Raw genomic sequence first — 19,371 nt, 5'->3', positions numbered from 1 at the left:
GTAAAATTGACTCATTGCCCAACCCACAAATAGTACACCTCATATCAGATATAATATGGCGATGGAAAAGACGTTCTCGAACAGCAATAAATCCTTTGCATGCCTTCCATAAGAAATGACACAATTTTGGTGGAGCTTTAAGGTTCCAAATTGTCTTCCATAACAAGTCTTCTGGATTGGACAAAGCTCCAACCCCACCTTGTTTAGCAAGCCAATACCCTGACTTTACACTATACACACCATTCTTAGTGGGCCACCAATACATTGTATCATTAGTGCACCTATGTGACAGAGGGATAGTTAATATCAATGCCTGCTCCACGTTATTGAAATTGCTTTGAATAACCTCCAAATTCCATTCATAACTACCATGGTCAATTAAATCCGCCACTCTCAACGATAAATCACTGTCAATAGCCGGTGTAGGAACAATTGATGAAGTATTCCCCGGAAGCCAAGCGTCATACCAAACATTAATTTTAGCTCCATTCCCAACACGCCATTTTAAACCCTCAAGTAAGAGAGATTTTGCACCCCACATACTACGCCAAGCATAGCTAGGATCAAAACCCCGATAAGCACCCAACACATCACTATTTTTAAAATAGTTGGCTTTTAAAATAGAATGCAAGAGAGTACCCGAATTATGGTGGAGTCTCCAAAATTGTTTCGCCAATAAAGCTTGATTGAAACATCTAATATCACAAAACCCCATACCACAACGACTCTTTGGAAGACATAATAAATCCCATCTCTGCCAATGTAGCTTCTTAGTCGACACGGAAGAGCCCCACCAAAATCGAGATAATAGGGCATGAATTTCATCAATGAGAGTATCCGGAGTTTTGAAAATGCTCATCATGTATGTTGGTATGGCTTGAGCGACCGCTTTAATAAGCACCTCCTTACCCGGTTGGGATAATAATTTTTCCTTCCACCCCAACAACTTTTTCCATATTCTCTCTTTCAACCCTGCAAAAATTGCCTTTTTTTATCTTCCGATGATAGTAGGGAGTCCAAGATACTTCTCGTGTCTCACTACCTCACGCACGCCCAGGATATTGATAATTTCTTCCCATCGATCAGTATTAACTTTTTTGCTAAAAGAGACTTCAGTCTTGCTTAAATTGACATTCTGACCGGATGATCTCTCATATTTGCTGATAATGTCAGCTATCACCGAGCATTCTTGCACATTGGCTCTTGCAAAAAGTATACTGTCATCGGCAAAAAATAAATGAGAAACCCGAGGGGCTCCTCTACAAATCTTGGCACCATGAATAAGGTTTTCTGCAGCCGCCTTGGCTAGTAAAGTGGAAAAAGCATCAGCACATAATAGAAAAAGATACGGAGAGATAGGATCCCCTTGCCTCAAACCCCGGGTTGGCACAACTGAACCAGAAATTTGCCCATTAATTTTAAAAGCAAATTTTACACTCAGTAAGCATTTCATAATTCGGTCAATCCAATTTAAAGAGAATCCCATTTTTTCCATGACTTTTTCAAGGAACACCCACTCAACCCGATCATATGCTTTGCTCATATCCAACTTTAAAGCTATGGAACCATCTTTCCCTTCCCCACCACGCTTCATAGCGTGAAAAATCTCAAAAGCAACAATAGCATTGTCCGTAATTAGTCTCTGCGGGATAAAAGCACTCTGATTTTGAGACACAATCTCACCCAAAAACCCTTTTAATTTATTGGCCATAGTTTTTGAGATGATTTTATATAGTACATTGCAATAACTAAAAGGCCGAAAATCAGAAATCAGTTTCGGATCATCACACTTGGGAATTAGGACAATACAAGTGTTATTTATCTCCGATAAATCAACTTCACCCCTCCACCACCCCTTTACAAATGAAATAATATCATTCCCAACAATATGCCAAAATTTTTTAAAGAAAAGAGCATGCATACCGTCGGGTCCCGGAGCCATATTAGGGTGCATTTGGAAAAGAGCTGCTTTAATCTCCTCCCCGGTAGGCTCCGTATCAAGGCAGCAATTCATCTCCTCCGTAACCACCTGTCCAAGCCCCTCAAGGGCCCCTTGAAATCCCGTGGGACTGCTGGAAGCAAATAAATCAGTGAAATAGGCAGAAATTAGGCGTTCAAGGTCGACCTTTTTATTCTTCCAAACCCCATTCTCATCCATAAGACCATCAATCCGGTTTCGAGCTTTACGTTGTGAGGCTTTGTGGTGGAAATATTTTGTATTTTTATCTCCATCACGAAATTCATTTGTTCTAGCTCTCGTGAACCAGTACGACTCTTCAAACCTATATAACTCATCAAGCTCCATAGCCAATTTTCTGCACAACTCAAGCCTTACACCATCCATAGCCCCTTCCTGTAGCTCCCTAAGCACCTTCTCCTTATCTTTTATTTTTTTCTTTATTGACCCAAAAGATAAAGCTGCCCAGGAAGCTAAGTGCTCACTACATCTTGCAATTTTTTGTGCCACATTAAGATCAAGTCCACTCCCCCAGCCGTTACTAACAATGGACCCACACTCATCATTTGACAACCAAAGTGGTTCAAAGCGAAAAGAATTTCCACCCGAGTTCCTCGAACTTTTATTCTTAAGATAAACCATAACAGGAGCATGATCAGAACGGTGAATGGGGAAATTACGGACCTCGAAATCCGGGAACAAAGAGCACCAATCAGCATCTGCAAGGAACCTGTCAAGACGTTCCCTAACATAAGTAGCCATCGAATTCCCCCTTTCCCAAGTGAAGATACTACCTTTGAAACCAATATCACGCAAGGAGCAATTATCAATAGCCTCCCGAAAAGCATCCATAAGTCGCTCACTTCTAACAGACCCCCCTTCTTTCTCCGTCATACTAGTCACCTCATTGAAATCGCCAAACATGATTCAAGGGATAGAGCATGCCGCTTTTAAATCTGTCATGAGAGACCATGTTTGATGTTTGTTTGATTGTTCCGGCCATCCGTAAATCCCAATAGCTCGCCAAATAGGGGAGTTATTATCATCAAGCACGTTCACCGCAATGTGATGACTAGAATAAGAGACAACCTCCGCCTTAATATCCTTCCACCAAAAACCCATCCCACCCGATCTACCATTACTACTAAGACACAAACCCTCCGAAAAACCACACCTATTTCTAATTCTGTTTAAAATATAAGGTGGGGCAGAAGAAATGGAAAAGATTGGATCGTAATCAAGGTGGGGGGGACAAGGAGGTGGACTTTATGGATACTTCTGACAACCTCCGTAAAATTTGCACTCTTGTACTCGCCGAATCATCAATGTCATTTGGACGTACCCTTGTAAATGACGATGACAGGAACTTTAAAGACCACTCATGCTATATGTGAAATAAGGGTAAGTGGTTATCAATTGTACTTCATAATCAAGGTCTTTTCCTGTGTTCTGTCATTCTCACCCTCAATCACAAAATAGCCTCGGGAGACTCGTCTGGTCAGGAACAACATTTTGGTATAGACTGAAGAACAAAAGAGCATCCCCTTTCTATGGTTTCATTGATTTTGTTTGTGATTGCAAAATCATTTGTTTGTGATTTAAGTTTATCAAGATCAAGATTAAATTTGTTAGTTTGGGATTTTAGTTTATCAAGATCATTTGTTTTGTTTTATTGATTTAAGTTTTAAATTTGTTATCTTGGAAAAATTGTGTCGGTGCATGTGGAATTTTGCAATAATATAGGACTTGATTGTTGTATTGAGGCTTTTAGGCTTTTATATTCAGAAGGTTTTGTTTAGTTCTTGATGTGATTTTATTGTTGTTGTGAGTTACTCTGTCATCTTTTTCATTCTTTGTATAGTCTAATTTATGAGGCTTACTCTTGCATAATTTCTCTATATATAAAGTACATTATAAGAATTACTTGATGAATCTGGCAATTAGCGATGATGCTCAACCTCATATAACAACAGCAATGATGCTCAACCTCATATAGCAGCAACAACTAGTACCTACCCATGTATGCTTGCTTAAAACATCACTTAATTAACCTTCTAATTATGATGTATTTAGTGTTTGTGCTCATGTCTAGAACATTACATGTAGGTGGTCTCACTCTGCCATGAAAAAAGGAGCATCATGCAATAAAAAGCTATAAAAAATGGCGCAACAACAAGTTCCTAGGGTTTTACTAATCCACTTCAGATGCAGGAGAAACAACATAGCAACAATGTATATTTTATATAATTTTTTATTTACTTTTAATTTTTTTTTATTTACTTTTAACATTCATTTACACCGAATAGTGGATGTATACTAGCCTACTAGCTCAAATGCAAGAGCATTGTACAAATGTACAAAAGATGTGGGTTCGAATCCCACGTAGGTTCTTTTGTGTGTTGTGAAAATTGACATTGTATTAGATTTTAGTTGAGTTTAATCAGATTCCTACATTTTTTTTATTTACTTTTGGTATTGTTTTATTTACTTCTTATATGAAAACCTTAACTTGACCTTTTATTCTTTTATTTACTTTTAACATTCATTTACACCAAATAGTGGATGTATACTAGCCTACTAGCTTAAATGCCAGAACATTGTACAAATGTACAAAAGATATGGGTTCGAATCCCACGTAGGTTCTTTGGAGTATTGTAAAGACTAACATTGTATTAGATTTTAGTTGAGTTTAATTAGGTTCCTACTTTTTTTTTATTAATTTTTGGTATTGTTTTATTTACTTCTTATATGAAAACCTTTAATTTTTTTTTTTATTTTTTTTTTTGACAGGATATGAAAACCTTTACTTGACCTTTTATTCGTATTTTTTTTTGACAAATTCTCATGATTGTACATTAGATTATAATGGTTCAATTTATTTGCAATTGAAAGTCAATGATTTAACGTTTCTTTTAAAACCATTTATCACTTTGGGTCAATTAATAATACATCTACTTTTGTTATTTTCTAATTTACTCTTCTGTTATATTAATTTACTTTGGATATTAAATTATTTACTTTTAATCTTTTACTTACTTTTGGAGTTTTTTTTATTAGTAAGGAGACAAAAGTTATATACAAAGTATAGGATTAAATCTATAATTCATTGCTTCAACATAGTAACCATTGTTTCACACCAATATATTCTACATATAGTTGTGAGATATTTACTTGTTGATTTACATTAGACTGTTTTCTATTTACTTATCAGACAACCTACGTAGGAATTAACATGATTATGATGTAGTTTGTAGAATGTTGATTTACATTAGAATGTTTTTTATTTACTTATAAGACAACCTATGTAGGAATTGAACCTACATTCTCTATGCATTTGCATATTACACTACCACTTGAGCTAATAGGTTTGAGCTTATCTTCTTAGAACTTAGTTATATATTGCAATCAACTAGAAAAGTTTTGACAATTTCGAATCTTCAAATTTAGCATTTCTCAAGATCGGAAGATGAGCTAGCATCTCTACCTTGAAAATTATGAATTAACAATGTTTATTTTTATTTATTTTTTTAACACCTTAGACACAAGAGAGAAGCTTTTTTGTAGTATTGAATGAGTGCCTGAATTTAATATGCAGTTAAATCATAGCCATCAAAAACAGCCTTGGGGCTCTATTGTCTTTTTTTTTTTTTTTTTTTTGGTAAATGGAATTTATTATTACCAAAAGAAGAAAATTACAACTTCCAAAAGCAAAGTTGCAACCCCAAACTACACAATCCTGTAAACAGGCAAACAACAAACCCAGCCTCTCCTAGACTCAGCTGCAGGACAAACCAAACAGCAGGACTAGACAAAAAGGCAAAACAGACTAAAAAAGAACCAAGAAACAAACCAAATTAGAGCATAAGTAACTGTCTGTCAGAGACAGAACATCTACAAGCTACAGAAAATACAATTTCTCTAAAAACACCAGTAGTTGCAGCTTCCTGTAAAAACCACAACATTCCTTTGCAGCCAAATCTGATACACAGCTTCAGCAAAGCACATTCCCAACAACCTATTCTTAGGTCTAGACTTCCTGCAGATCCTTGAAATCCACTCCAATTCAGCATCAAAAAGCTTGACAGCTCTAACATAGCCAAAAACTTCAAGAACCTGTTTCCAGATACTGTTACTGAAAGAGCATTCAAAGAAAAGATGTTGCACAGATTCCAAACTCTGATTACACAAAAAGCAGACAGGATCACATTGAATGTTCCAGCTCTGCAATCTATCTTTGGTAACTAGTCTATTCCTGACAGCAAGCCAGGTAATAAACACACTTCTTGGAGAAGCCATGTAATTACATATAATCCTTCTCCAAGTCACCTTAGGGACCTGATTGGTAATGCACTAGTAAATCTTCTTAATCTTAACCTTGCCACCTTGCATAAAAGGATCCCAACTGCCAATATTATCAATGATATTCCTGCATTTCAAAATTCTTTTGAGAACCCAAGTACATTTCATGGGAGCAGGCATACCCCACCAGGGCTTCTCTTTGAAGTAATAAATATGAACCTATTTGACCCAAAGGCTATCAGCTTTATGAGCCAAATCCCAGAGAAGCTTAGTAATAGCAGAAAGTTTCCACTCAGGGAGAGAAATGACATTCCACCCCCCACTAACCTTAGAGAGACAGACTTGAGACCAAAAGACTAAGGATTTCTTTGAGGGATTGGCTTTCCCAGTCCAAAGAAAGACCCTAAATCTTGACTCAATTTCTTTTAGAATCTTCTTGGGAAGGACAAAAATTTGAGCCCAATAGGTTTGAACACCAAAAAGAACACTTTTGATCAGTTGCAACCTACCAGCATAAGAAAGAAACCTTGCAGCCCACCCATTGATTCTAGTAGTCACTTTATCAATCAAAGGTTTACACTGAGCAATTGTGAGTTTCTTTGAAGAGAGAGGAACTCCCAGGTACCTAAAAGGGATAACCCCAGGAGCAACACCCACCAGAGACCTGAGATTAGCTTGATCATCCTCAGCTAACCCACCAAAATAGATCTCACTCTTATCCAGATTTGTAGAAAGCCCTGAAGCTTCAGAAAACTTGGTGAAAGCCTGGAAGAGAAGAGAGACAGAACCAGCATCTGCTCTGCAGAACATAAAGCAGATCATCAGCAAACATGAGATGAGTCAGATTCATTCTTTCACACCTAGGGTGATAATTAAAGTCAGGGTCCTGATTCAGCTTAAAAAGACATCTTGACAGATACTCCATCCCAATTGCAAAAAGGAAGGGGGACATAGGGTCACCTTGTCTAAGCCCCTTCCTAGCTGGAAAAGGTTTGGCAGGGACACCATTGATCAAGATTGAAAAAGTAACAGTAGAAAGACAGCTCTTAACCCAACTGGTAAACTGAGCAGGAAAACTGAGCTCAGCCATAACAGTCTCAAGGAAGCTCCATTCAACTGAATCATAAGCTTTTTTAAGGTCAACCTTGAGCATACACCTTGGGGTGATGTATTTATGAGTGTAACCCTTAATTAACTCAGTTGCAAGCAATATGTTGTCTCCTATATGCTTACCAGGAATAAACCCAGCTTGAGCATTATCAATAATTTCATGCAAAACAGCAGCCAATCTAGCAGTCAAAATCTTAGAAATCCGCTTATACAGGACAGTACAGCAAGCAATTGACCTATAATCCTTAGCATAAGAAGGGCTCTGCACCTTAGGAACTAAGGTAACAGTAGTGCAGTTCCAATGCCTCATCATGTTACCAGTATTAAAGAAATGCATAACACTAGCATAAACATCAGTTTTCACAATATTCCAAGCCTTTTTAAGGAAAAAGGAATTAAAACCATCTATCCCAGGAGCCTTAGTATTGTTAATACCCTTAAGAGCCAAATCAATCTCAGCAGTAGTAACAGGGGCAATAAGGGAATTGACAAGGTAAAGTCGTATCCCCTAATCAAAAATAATTACCTAAATCCTCTAACTAAAGTAGATAGGGAAGTAGGTCGAACTCCACAGGGAAACATGTCTTTTTACTTCTAATTAATTGTTATAATCTAAATTATCTAAGTAACCAATATTTTTATGAATAAAATCTAAACTACGGAGAATAAGGTCGAAAGGAATAAAGTAGGGAGAAAATCAAATATTAAAAGGCCTAGGGCATAGGTTTACTAATAAACAATATTCCAGGGCAAATCATAATAAGCAATCATCAAGCATTGGTTAATCAGATTATAAAGGGCTTTCGCTACGTATTATAATCACAGAGTTAATTTACCGGTATTAAATCTCATCTGTCGAATCTCGACTTAACCATTTATAAATTAATCCGCCTATTGAAACTAAGCCTAAACATCAATTCTCATATGTCGAATCTTGAATTAATATTGCTAAACTCATACAATTAAATCTGGCCAAACCTAATTGCATAGCATTTAATCAATCAATAAGAAATCAACCAAGCATTGATAATTAACAAACACAAAACTACCCCTTCATATCATTTATTAGATCCCCATAAACCTTAGAAATTAAACTACTCACAAATCATCATGACTAAACTAATCAAGTAAATAAATAAAAGCATAATCAAGAAAATAAATAAAATAACTGAAATTAAAAGGGAAGAAATTGTTACCAAAAATAAATCTGGAATTTAAGGAAGAATTAAGAACAAAAGTTGAGAGAGAATTTAAGAGAGAGAAAAATACTAAGTAGAGAGAGAAAGTCTAAGAAAGAAGGTAATCTAATAATTCCGTACAAAATCGTATTTAAACGTTTTCTAAAACAAGAATTAAAACTAAACTTAATCAGGTCTTCCAGAAACGCGCGCCCGATCGGGCGCGCCTTTTTCTTCGCGTTCTTCCCAAGCAGCATCGCCCGATCGTGCTAGATGCTCGCACGATCGGGCGCGCCTTAGCATGCACAGCACTATGGTTTGCCGCGCCCAATCGGGCTAGAGGTTGCCCGATCGGGTCTTTGCTCCTCTTGAGGCTTGGACTTCGATTGGGCTTGATTTCTCGGCCTAATCTGGGTTTCCTCTCGGGTCTCGAATACTTAGTCCAAATGCCTCGGGATCCCAATTACCGAGCCCTTAATCACCGGCTCTCACCGATCCTGGGCTCCAAAAGTGGTCGCGTCCTTCTAGCTTCCGTAGTTGATCCATAAAGCCCGGGAAAATGCTCCAAGAGTGCAATTTCCTGTAAAATACAACTAAAACTACGAAAACACTAGAACACACAAATTAGTAATAACAGTGGCCCGAAAGAGCGAAAAACACTACTAATAACGACCAAGGGACGGGGGTAAAACACTATATAAAATGGACATATCAAACTCCCCCAAGCCAAACCTTTGCTTGTCCCTAAGCAAAGAGCTCATCGATGAACATATAAAACATACTTCACCTCAATCATCAAATCAAAAACCAACGATTCAAGGCAAATCTAATGAACACGCTTCAACATCAATCAATCTTATTCATCTAATCACCCTTCCTCCCCAACAATTGTCAAGTAGAGCAAACCACAAGAGCATATAGAATTCAAGACTAGTGCTCACACACTCAACTCTCATTTATGTGGCGAGTAAAGGATGTACTCGATCGCTCTCCAACCAACGTCTTTAATGTGAACAATGCCCTCCCAACTCACACTCTCATGTGTATAAAAACAATGAACGCTCATCCTACTAGTCGACTCGAAATACGCCAAGTCATAACTTGCATTGATAAACAACACTTTCACGTTTACATAACTTCTATGCACAAGGTCGGAAGGTCTTTAAAGCTTGTAATGTAAGGCTAGGGTAAAGGTAGGATAAATTTGGGATTATGTGAGAGAAAAGCTATGCATTAAGGGAGCCAAAACCTAATAAACCCATGATCAAAATAATGATGATCATACATCTCCATACACATAACCAACTCCAACAAAAACCACCAAATACAACTCTAATCATCATAAACAATCCCAACACTCACAATAATCACTCATAAAAATATGATAATGTAGAACTTTGAGTGAAAAACAAACCTTGAACTCATTCTTTTTTTTCTTTTTTTTTTTCAAACTTGAATTTTTTTCTTTTTTTTTTTCTTTAGAACAACCTTCAAATAGAACATTTGAGCATAAATTTTTTTCTTTTGCTCTTTTTTTTTCCTTTTTAACTCATATTGGAAATTTCAACTTTGAAACACAATATCAATATTTTCCAATCAAAAATCAAAGAACAACAACTCTTCTTTTATTCCCACACTGTGCAAATAATATGCACACCACAACTCCCTCACCTCACCAACTAATAGCTCCCCCAAGCCAAGCTTGGGACTGGTAACCAATGGGGCTCAAATAGGCTTGTAATGTGGCTAAATAATCAATAAAAGGGCACAAGCAACAACATGGGTAACAAGAAGGGAACAAATGTATCTAATACTCTGAAGGCTACCTAAAAGAATGAACGCCTTCGTCCTCCTCATGTGCATAATAATAAGTCATGAAACACTACTCATAGTTGCAAATCAATACTCAAATTCATTGACATACCAGGAATTATGGAACTATCACACATTTCCTAACCAAATCAACTAGTCAAGCACTATATTCACAAGTAGTTGGGCAAGATTGACTCATGTTTAGGAATCCAAGCAATTAAACTTCAAATCATGACCAACAAATCCACAATGCTCATTATCAATAACCAAGAATCAAAACAAATTTTTCTCAAGTACGGGGCACAGGGAAGTATGTTTCATAATTCATTGGAACATATTTTTGAATTTTTTTTTATTTTTCAATTTTTTTTGTATTTTTCATATATAAGAAAGCAATAAAAACTACACTAGGAAAGCAAATAAAAAGAGAAAGGGAAGAGAATTACCAAGTGAAAGAACACCCCCCCAAGCCAAATCAAGCAATGCCCTCATTGACTTGGGAGAGTAGCCTACTCCTCATCCTCATCCATCCTCGAATAGCCCCCGCCGTGGCTAGTCACGGCTCCTCCATGGCTAGAGCCACCTCCTCCATACCCCGAACCACCTGCAAAGTAGTTAGGGTCCACATTCCCCCCAAGCCCACCAAAAGGTACATCGGTCCCATAACCATGGACCGATGAGAAGTCGACGTAGGTACCAAAGGCACTTGGGTTCATATATCCACCCTGCAGATTTTGGAACCCATCAGGGACAAGTGAATCGGGGGGAATAGCCCCCCGACGGGCGTAGTCATCATACATGGGGTATAAACCCCTCCCTAGGTTCCTCTCCACATGACCTACCCTTCTATCTAGAGACCCTACTCTAGAATCCAAATCCCTAACCAAACCCTCAACTCTCCCTTGCCCCGTCTCAATCCTATCCAATTGGCTCCTAAAAATCGAGAAGTCATAAGGGGCGTTAGGGTCTATGTTGTAGTTGGTAGAGGAAGTGGGGATATCGTATGTAAAGGGTTGAGGTGATGGATAATGTGGTGAATGGTGAGGAGGTGAGTGGCCAATGGGAGAGTGATGGGGTTGAGGTGAAGGGTGAGGTGGTTGCACCTCACCTTGACCGTTAAGCTCAAAAGTGTAAGAAGGCTTCTCCTTCTCAAATTTGGTCAAGGTGGGGTGGGGTAAAGTGAAAGCATTATCCCTCCTACCCGATTCCCGTTGAATCACCCACCAAGTCTCCCCTCCCATGACATTAACCCAATTAAGGCCACCTAGATAGGGTAGGTCCATAATAGTTGGGCCGACTACCTTACCGTCATCGTTAGGGACAAAGCTAAGGTGTTTGACCGCTATATGTGTAACTAGGCCACCAAAGTAAATGGGTACCCTATACCTACCCGCCTCGGCCGCATTGGCCACCCGTTGAAAGTGGTTGGCCATTTTATGGACTATATTGAGCTTTTCACTCCTAGGGATCATGTATGACCCTCGTAATTCAAGCTCATCCCGCCTAACATTGGCGGGTTCATGCCTTCCAAAAATGGTAAGGCCAACAAACCGTTGCCAAATCTTTGACACGGGATGTTGTATCCAAGTATCTTTAGCATGTTGGAGGTTCAAGTTAGGATCCCCCGTAAGGGATTGATAGACAACGGCAATGTTGTCTTGGGGGTGGTTCAAGAGGCCTATCCGATTTCAACTCAAAAAATTTACCAAACTCTTTCAATGTCAATCTAATATCATTATTGAATAACCGAAATTGAACATGAGAAATTAAGGCATTTGATTTTATGACATTAAAACTATAAACGAATTCTAAGGTTAAATAATCATAAGTATCGTAATGCATGTTAAAGAAACCGCTCATCCCAACTCCTTTGAATAATTTTTCTACATGCTTATCAATTCCTAGTCTAATAAGGGTAGGGTGATGAATCAAACGAGTGGGAATTACCTGCCTTGTGATGAGGTTAAGCATCCTCTATTTTTGCTCTTGGGTGGTGATGACCACCCTCTCCCATCCCGGAATTTGCAAGTCCGGGTCAATTCTCGTCTCTTGGTTCCTTGAGCCTTCCCCCCTCACCGTTCTTGACCTCTTGAAAGCCATTGATGGTGGAAAGAATAAGAATTGAGTGGTTTCTCTCTCTTAGGGTTTAGAGAAAATGGTAGAAATTGGGTCTAGATTGTAGAGAAATATGAAAGGATTAGAAATATGTAAAAAATTTTGAGTTTTGATGGAAGGATTGGAGAAGATCTTGAAGAATAAGTGAGTTTGAAGGTGTAAAAATGGAGGTTTTAGAGAGAGAAAGTAAAGGAGAAGAAGATGAAGTAAGAAGAAAATGAGGAAAGAAAGAAGAAGAAAAATATAAGGGACGACCAAAAAATAGGCGCGCCCGATCGGGCGCGAACACGAACAAAAAATTCGCCCTATGGCTCGCCCGATATATCTTTTCCTCCACTCGATTTGCGCCCGATCGGGCGAAATTTTCTCGAGTTTCTGACTGCACTTACGCGCCCGATCGGGCGAAATAAGGCTCGATTCCAGCTCTCTTCTCGCGCCCAATCGGGCAGCCACGCCCGATCGAGCGAGATGAGGCATGAATTTTAACCTCCCTTGCGCGCCCGATCGGGCGAGCTTCGCCCGATCGGGCCCGTGCCCAGTCGTTTCCTTTGCTTTTCTTCGCCTTCAAATTCTTCTAAGTCTTTTGACCTCTTAAACTTATACCTGTACAAAAACACTTATAAACGGTAAAATTTCACTCTCCTCGCCTCTCTAAAGTAAAAATAAAAATAAAATAAAAATAAAACTAGTCTAGAAAGCAAGAAATACGGGTTGCCTCCCGCAAAGCGCTGGTTTATCTAGGTCCCGCACGACCCTCTTACCACAGTGAAACTCAGAGTGAATCGGAACTACTTAGGTGAAGTATATCAACCGCACCGATTGTAGCCCCCTCATGATATTGCTTGAGTCTTTGGCCATTAACCTTGAACTCGTTACCATGTTCGTCGAAAACTTCCACAGAACCGAATTTGTTGGCCCTTTTTACGATAAAAGGACCCGACCACCTTGACCTTAACTTTCCTAGGAAAATTTTAAGTCGTGAGTTGAATAGTAACACTTTATCACCCTCTTTGAATTCTCTCGGAAGGATCATCTTGTCGTGCCACTTCTTCGTCTTCTCTTTGTAGACTCGAGCACTATCATAGGCCGTCAACCTAAACTCATCGAGTTGATTAAGTTGAAGTAACCTCTTTTCCCCCGCTAGTTTGGCATCTAGATTGAGCTCCTTAATAGCCCAATATGCCTTATATTCCAATTCAACCGGGAGATGACATGCTTTTCCATACACGAGTCTATACGGAGTAGTACCTATAGGGGTCTTGAATGCAGTTCTGTATGCCCAAAGAGTGTCGTCCAACTTGTCACTCCAATCTTTCCTTGATTTTTACACCACCTTCTCTAGAATGGCCTTGATCTCGCGGTTGGAAACCTCGACTTGGCCACTAGTTTGGGGGTGGTAGGCTAAACCTGTCCTATGGTAGACACCATACTTTTTGAGGAGGGTGTCCAACTTCCGTTCATGAAAGTGAGATTCTCCGTCACTTATTATAGCTCTAGGTACACTAAATCTTGGAAATATTGTCTTCTTAAAAATTTTGTGGACGACCTTGGCGTCATTGGTAGGAGTGGCGATGGCTTCAACCCACTTGGATACATAATCTACGACGACAAGAATATAACGGTTCCCTTTTGAAGAAGGGAACGGTCCCATGTAATCGACACCCCAAACGTCAAAAATCTCAACTTCTAGAATTCCAGTTTGGGGCATCTCATGCCTCCGTGAGATGTTGCCAGTCCTCTGACAAGAGTCACAAGCCTGCACAAACATGTTAGCATCTTTAAACATTGTAGGCCAATAAAATTCTGACTCATTAATCTTGGCCACCGTTTTAGTGGGGCCATGATGTCCTCCATATGGTGAGGTGTGGCAACTAGTAAGCACACCGTGGACTTCCCATTCGGGAACATACCTGCGAAATAAGCCATCTGCACACTCACGAAACAAAAAAGGATCATCCCAAAAATAATGTTTAACATCAGAAAGGAATTTCTTTTTTTTGTTGGTAGGACAATTCAAAAGGTAGAGTACCACCCACTAAATAATTGGCGAAGTCTGCATACCATGGGTGTTGCTCTACAACAGCATATAGGTTGTCATCAGGGAAAGAATCATCTATAGGTAGAGAATCCTTACCCTCATCATACCTGATACGTGACAAGTGGTCTGTCACTACGTTCTCTGCTCCCTTTTTATCTTTTATTTCTATGTTGAAATCTTGGAGCAAGAGAACCCACCGGAGTAGCCTTGGCTTTGATTCCGCCTTAGCTATCAAATATTTCAAAGCTGCATGATCAGTAAAAACAATAACTTTAGAACCAACTAGATATGATCTAAATTTTTCTAAAGCATAAATGACAGCAAGAAACTCCTTTTCCATAGTGGCATAGTTAACTTGGGCTTCATCCAAGGTTTTGCTAGCATAATAAATGGCATGCAAAACCTTGCCCTTCCTCTGTCCGAGCACGGCTCCTAATGCAAAGTCACTTGCATCACACATGATCTCGAAAGGAAGGTTCCAATCGGGAGCACATATGATGGGTGCCGATATCAAAGCCTGCTTAATCCTGTTAAAAGCCTCAAGACACTCGTCAGTAAAAATAAATGGGGCATCCTTGAGCAAAAGTTGTGTCAGTGGTTTAGCAATTTTAGAAAAATCTTTGATAAAGCGGCGATAAAACCCCGCATGACCCAAGAAACTTCTAACTCCCTTAACATTAACTGGGGGAGGTAATTGCTCAATCACTGATATTTTAGCCTTGTCTACTTGTATGCCCTTATCAGATACAATATGACCTAGGAATACTCCCTCTGTCACCATAAAGTGACATTTTTCCCAATTAAGAACTAAGTTGCACTCTTCACATCTTTTCAAAATTTTAGCGAGATTAATTAAACATGAATCAAATGAAGAACCATATACGCTAAAATCATCCATAAAGACCTCCATAATAGACTCTATGAAATCAGAAAAAATGATCATCATACAACGTTGAAAGGTAGCGGGTGCATTACATAAACCAAAGGGCATTCTACGATATGCAAAAGTGCCATAAGGGCATGTAAAGGTAGTCTTTTCCTGATCTTAATTTGGAAAAATCCCGAATACCCATCCAAATAGCAAAAGAATTTGTGATTGGCTAACCTCTCAAGCATTTGATCAATAAAGGGGAGAGGGAAGTGATCCTTTTTAGTGGCGATATTTAATCTACGATAGTCTATGCACATACGCCACCCTGTTACAGTTCTAGTGGGAATTAATTCATTTTTTTCATTTGTTATCACAGTCATCCTACCCTTCTTTGGCACTACCTGCACAGGACTTACCCACTTGGAGTCAGAAATAGGATAGATAATACCTGCATCAAGTAATGTCATCACCTCCTTCTTGACTACTTCCTGCATGTTGGGATTTAATCTTCGTTGGGGTTGAATGCAGGGCTTGTAATTTTCCTCTATATGTATCCTGTGCATACAAAAGTCAGGGCTAATACCCTTGAGACCATCGATACTGTACCCTATAGCCTTCTTATGGGTTTTGAGAACCCCTAGAAGTTGGGAAGATTGAAGATCAGTGAGTGCAGTACTGATGATCACGGGGTGTAGTTCCTGTTATCCAGAAAAACATATTTTAAATGAGAAGGGAGAGGTTTTAGCTCAGGTTTCTTGACCTCTGCAGGTTTTGATTCCTGAACTAAATTTACTACCTTCATTGTTTCCTTGGGGCTTAACTCTTTTAAGGAAAGAGCCTTTTCAATATCCTGTACCTCATTACCCCAAACGCTTGCATTGTCGCTAGATAAATTCCCGCAGAGAACTTCCTCTAAAGGATCCTTCGCAAGAACCTGTGGCAAGCTATCATCACAAATATCATCCATTATATCAATTATATCAATGTAGCAACAATTTTCCTCTAACATAGGCCCTTTCAAAACCTTCCCTAGGTTGAAAGTAACATTATCGTCACCTATAGAAAGGGTTAGTTTACCATTTTTAACATCAATAATCGCTCCTGCAGTATGGAGGAAAGGCCTACCTAATATAATGGGTATTTGTGTGTCCTCTTCCATGTCTAAAACAACAAAATCAACAGGAATGAAAAATTTACCAACTCTGACAGGTACGTCCTCTAAAATACCTAAGGGGTATTTTACCGAACGATCTGCCATTTGCAAAGTTATATTAGTAATTTTTAATTCTCCCATATTTAATTAAGCGCAGACAGACGATGGCATGACACTGACACTAGCACCCAAATCACACAAAGCTTTATCAATAAAAACATTCCCAATGTGACAAGGGATAGAAAAACTACCGGGATCCTTTAATTTAGGAGGGGATTTGTTTTGCAATAAAGAGCTACACTCCTCTGTGAAAGCTACAGTTTCTACTTCATTAAAGGCCCTTTTCCTAGTCAGAATATCTTTTATAAATTTAGCATAAGCAGGAACTTGAGTGATTAAATCAGTGAAAGGAACTGTTACCTGCAGGTTTTTCACAACCTCTAAAAACTTAACGAATTGTTTATCAAACTTACTCTTCAATTGTCTATTAGGGAATGGAAGTTTGATAACCGGGCTCTGCACATCTCCTTCCTTATCCTGCGATTTACCCTGCACAGAAACATTAGTAGGGTTAGTATCTATTTGTAGCCCTGCAGGGCTAGCAGGATTAGCATTTGGTATAGAGGAATCTAGATCAGGAACTGGTCTATCTTCCTTTGGCATAGGAGGTCCATCATAATGTGAACCACTCCTTAGAGTGATTGCATTAGCATGATCTGTAGGATGGATAGGTTGTGATGGTAGAGCTCCCTGCTGACGGGATTGTAGGGTAGATGAAAGTTGTGCAATTTGATTGTCCATGATTTTATTATGGGCTATGATAGAATCAATTTGCGCATCCCTACTCTCCATATGCTTTTGCATGTTGGCAAGCATTGCTCTAATTTCTGTCATGGCAGGGTCGGAAGATAGATGCTTGGCTTTTCTGGCCGGAATTAGGATGATAATATTTTTGCTGTGGTGGTGTTTGCTGTTGGGGTTGTTGTGGGGGTGGAGGATTTTGTACATTGGTGCTCCGGTATGAAAGGTAAGGATGATTTTTATAACCGGCATTGTAGGAATTGGAATAGGGGTTATTTTGCCTATAGGTTTGAAAGGCATTAACTTGTTCCATAGAGCTCCTACAATCTTGCTCCCAATGACCTACAATTCCACAATTTTCACAAAAAGCTTCATGGTTAGCAACAGCAGAAACATTAGCTACAGAGTTAGGAGCAGCAGTAAGATTATCTAATTTTTGACAAATATATGTTAATTGAGCTTGCAAAAAGGATACGGAATCGACACTATGTTTTCCTTTATTTGCAAACCCTCTCGGATTCCCATATTGGGAATTGTGTATTGCCATGTCTTCGATAACCTGTCCTGCATCATCCACATTTAAATTCATAAACCTCCCACTAGCTGCCGAATCTAGTACTGATCTAGAAGAATTTCCAAGTCCATTATAGAATGCTTAGATCAATTGCCATTGTGCTAGATTATGGTGGGGGCACTCTCTCTGTAGATCCTTGAACCTCTCCCAAGCCTCATATAATGTTTCGTCGGCCTCTTGAGCGAAGTTCTGAATAGCACTCCTTAGCACCGCTGTTCTCTCTGCAGGATAATATTTATTATAGAAATTCAAAGCAAGAGTTTCCCAGTCAGTAATACCAAGTGAAGTCTATTCAAACCATTAAACCATAATTTTGCTTTGCCACATAATGAAAAGGGAAAAAGAATCTCCCTGATTTGGTCTTGCGTGACCCCGGCTTGTCTAATGGTGTTACAATATTGGCAGAAATCAGCGATGTGAAGATTAGGATCTTCACCCTTAGCTCCGCTGAACTGCTTCCTCTCTATCATAGTGATAAATTGGGGCTTGATCTCAAATTGAACTCCATCTAGAGCCGGAGTGGGAGTAAGGTGCGGGAAATCTGTGAGCTTCGGTTGCGAATAGTCACTAAGTTTCTTCTGGGCCGTCATCTCTGATTCTGAATCTGAAGGAATATCTGTGTCACTAGAATCAGGGGGAGGATCTCTTCGATCGTTGTCCTCCTCAGAACCCGCCAGAATTTGTCTATAGAGTCTCCTTTGCCTATGAAAAGAACGCTCGATCTCAGGGTCAAAAGGGATGTAACCTGATCTGGAACACCTGGGCATAAACAAAGAACTAAAGACAAATATGAGAATTACCTCAAAGAACTAATGTTCTCTGAGGCAAAAAGGGGGATAATCTAGACTACAAAAATATAATCAGAAAACAAAAATAAAACCGTTTCCCCGGCAACGGCGCCAAATTTTGACAAGGTAAAGTCGTATCCCCTAATCAAAAATAATTACCTAAATCCTCTAACTAAAGTAGATAGGGAAGTAGGGTCGAACTCCACAGGGAAACAAGTCTTTTTACTTCTAATTAATTGTTATACTCTAAATTATCTAAGTAACCAATATTTTTATGAATAAAATCTAAACTACGGAGAATAAGGTCGAAAGGAATAAAGTAGGGAGAAAATCAAATATTAAAAGGCCTAGGGCATAGGTTCACTAATAAACAATATTCCAGGGCAAATCATAATAAGCAATCATCAAGCATTGGTTAATCAGATTATAAAGGGCTTTCGCTACGTATTATAATCACAAAGTTAATTTACCGGTATTAAATCTCATCTGTCGAATCTCGACTTAACCATTTATAAATTAATCCGCCTATTGAAACTAAGCCTAAACATCAATTCTCATCTGTCGAATCTTGAATTAATATTGCTAAACTCATTCAATTAAATCTGGCCAAACCTAATTGCATAGCATTTAATCAATCAATAGGAAATCAACCAAGCATTGATAATTAACAAACAC

At 38.9% G+C, this 19,371-nt stretch overlaps 1 non-coding gene across 1 annotated transcript; it reads left to right on the top strand.

The window, feature by feature from the left end:
- Positions 1-18,011: 18,011 nt before the first annotated feature.
- LOC145561190 (small nucleolar RNA R71) lies at positions 18,012-18,118 on the top strand. The gene has a single exon (XR_014093753.1). It is a non-coding gene; the product is annotated as a small nucleolar RNA R71 (small nucleolar RNA).
- The last annotated feature ends 1,253 nt before the right edge of the window (positions 18,119-19,371 follow it).

This window comes from Chenopodium album, chromosome 9, assembly GCF_948465745.1.
Source record: "Chenopodium album chromosome 9, dcCheAlbu1.1, whole genome shotgun sequence".
In the NCBI taxonomy this organism is placed as follows: Eukaryota; Viridiplantae; Streptophyta; class Magnoliopsida; order Caryophyllales; family Amaranthaceae; genus Chenopodium; species Chenopodium album.
The sequence above is the reverse complement of the archived record's forward strand: the minus strand, read 5'-3'. Positions and strand labels throughout refer to the sequence as shown.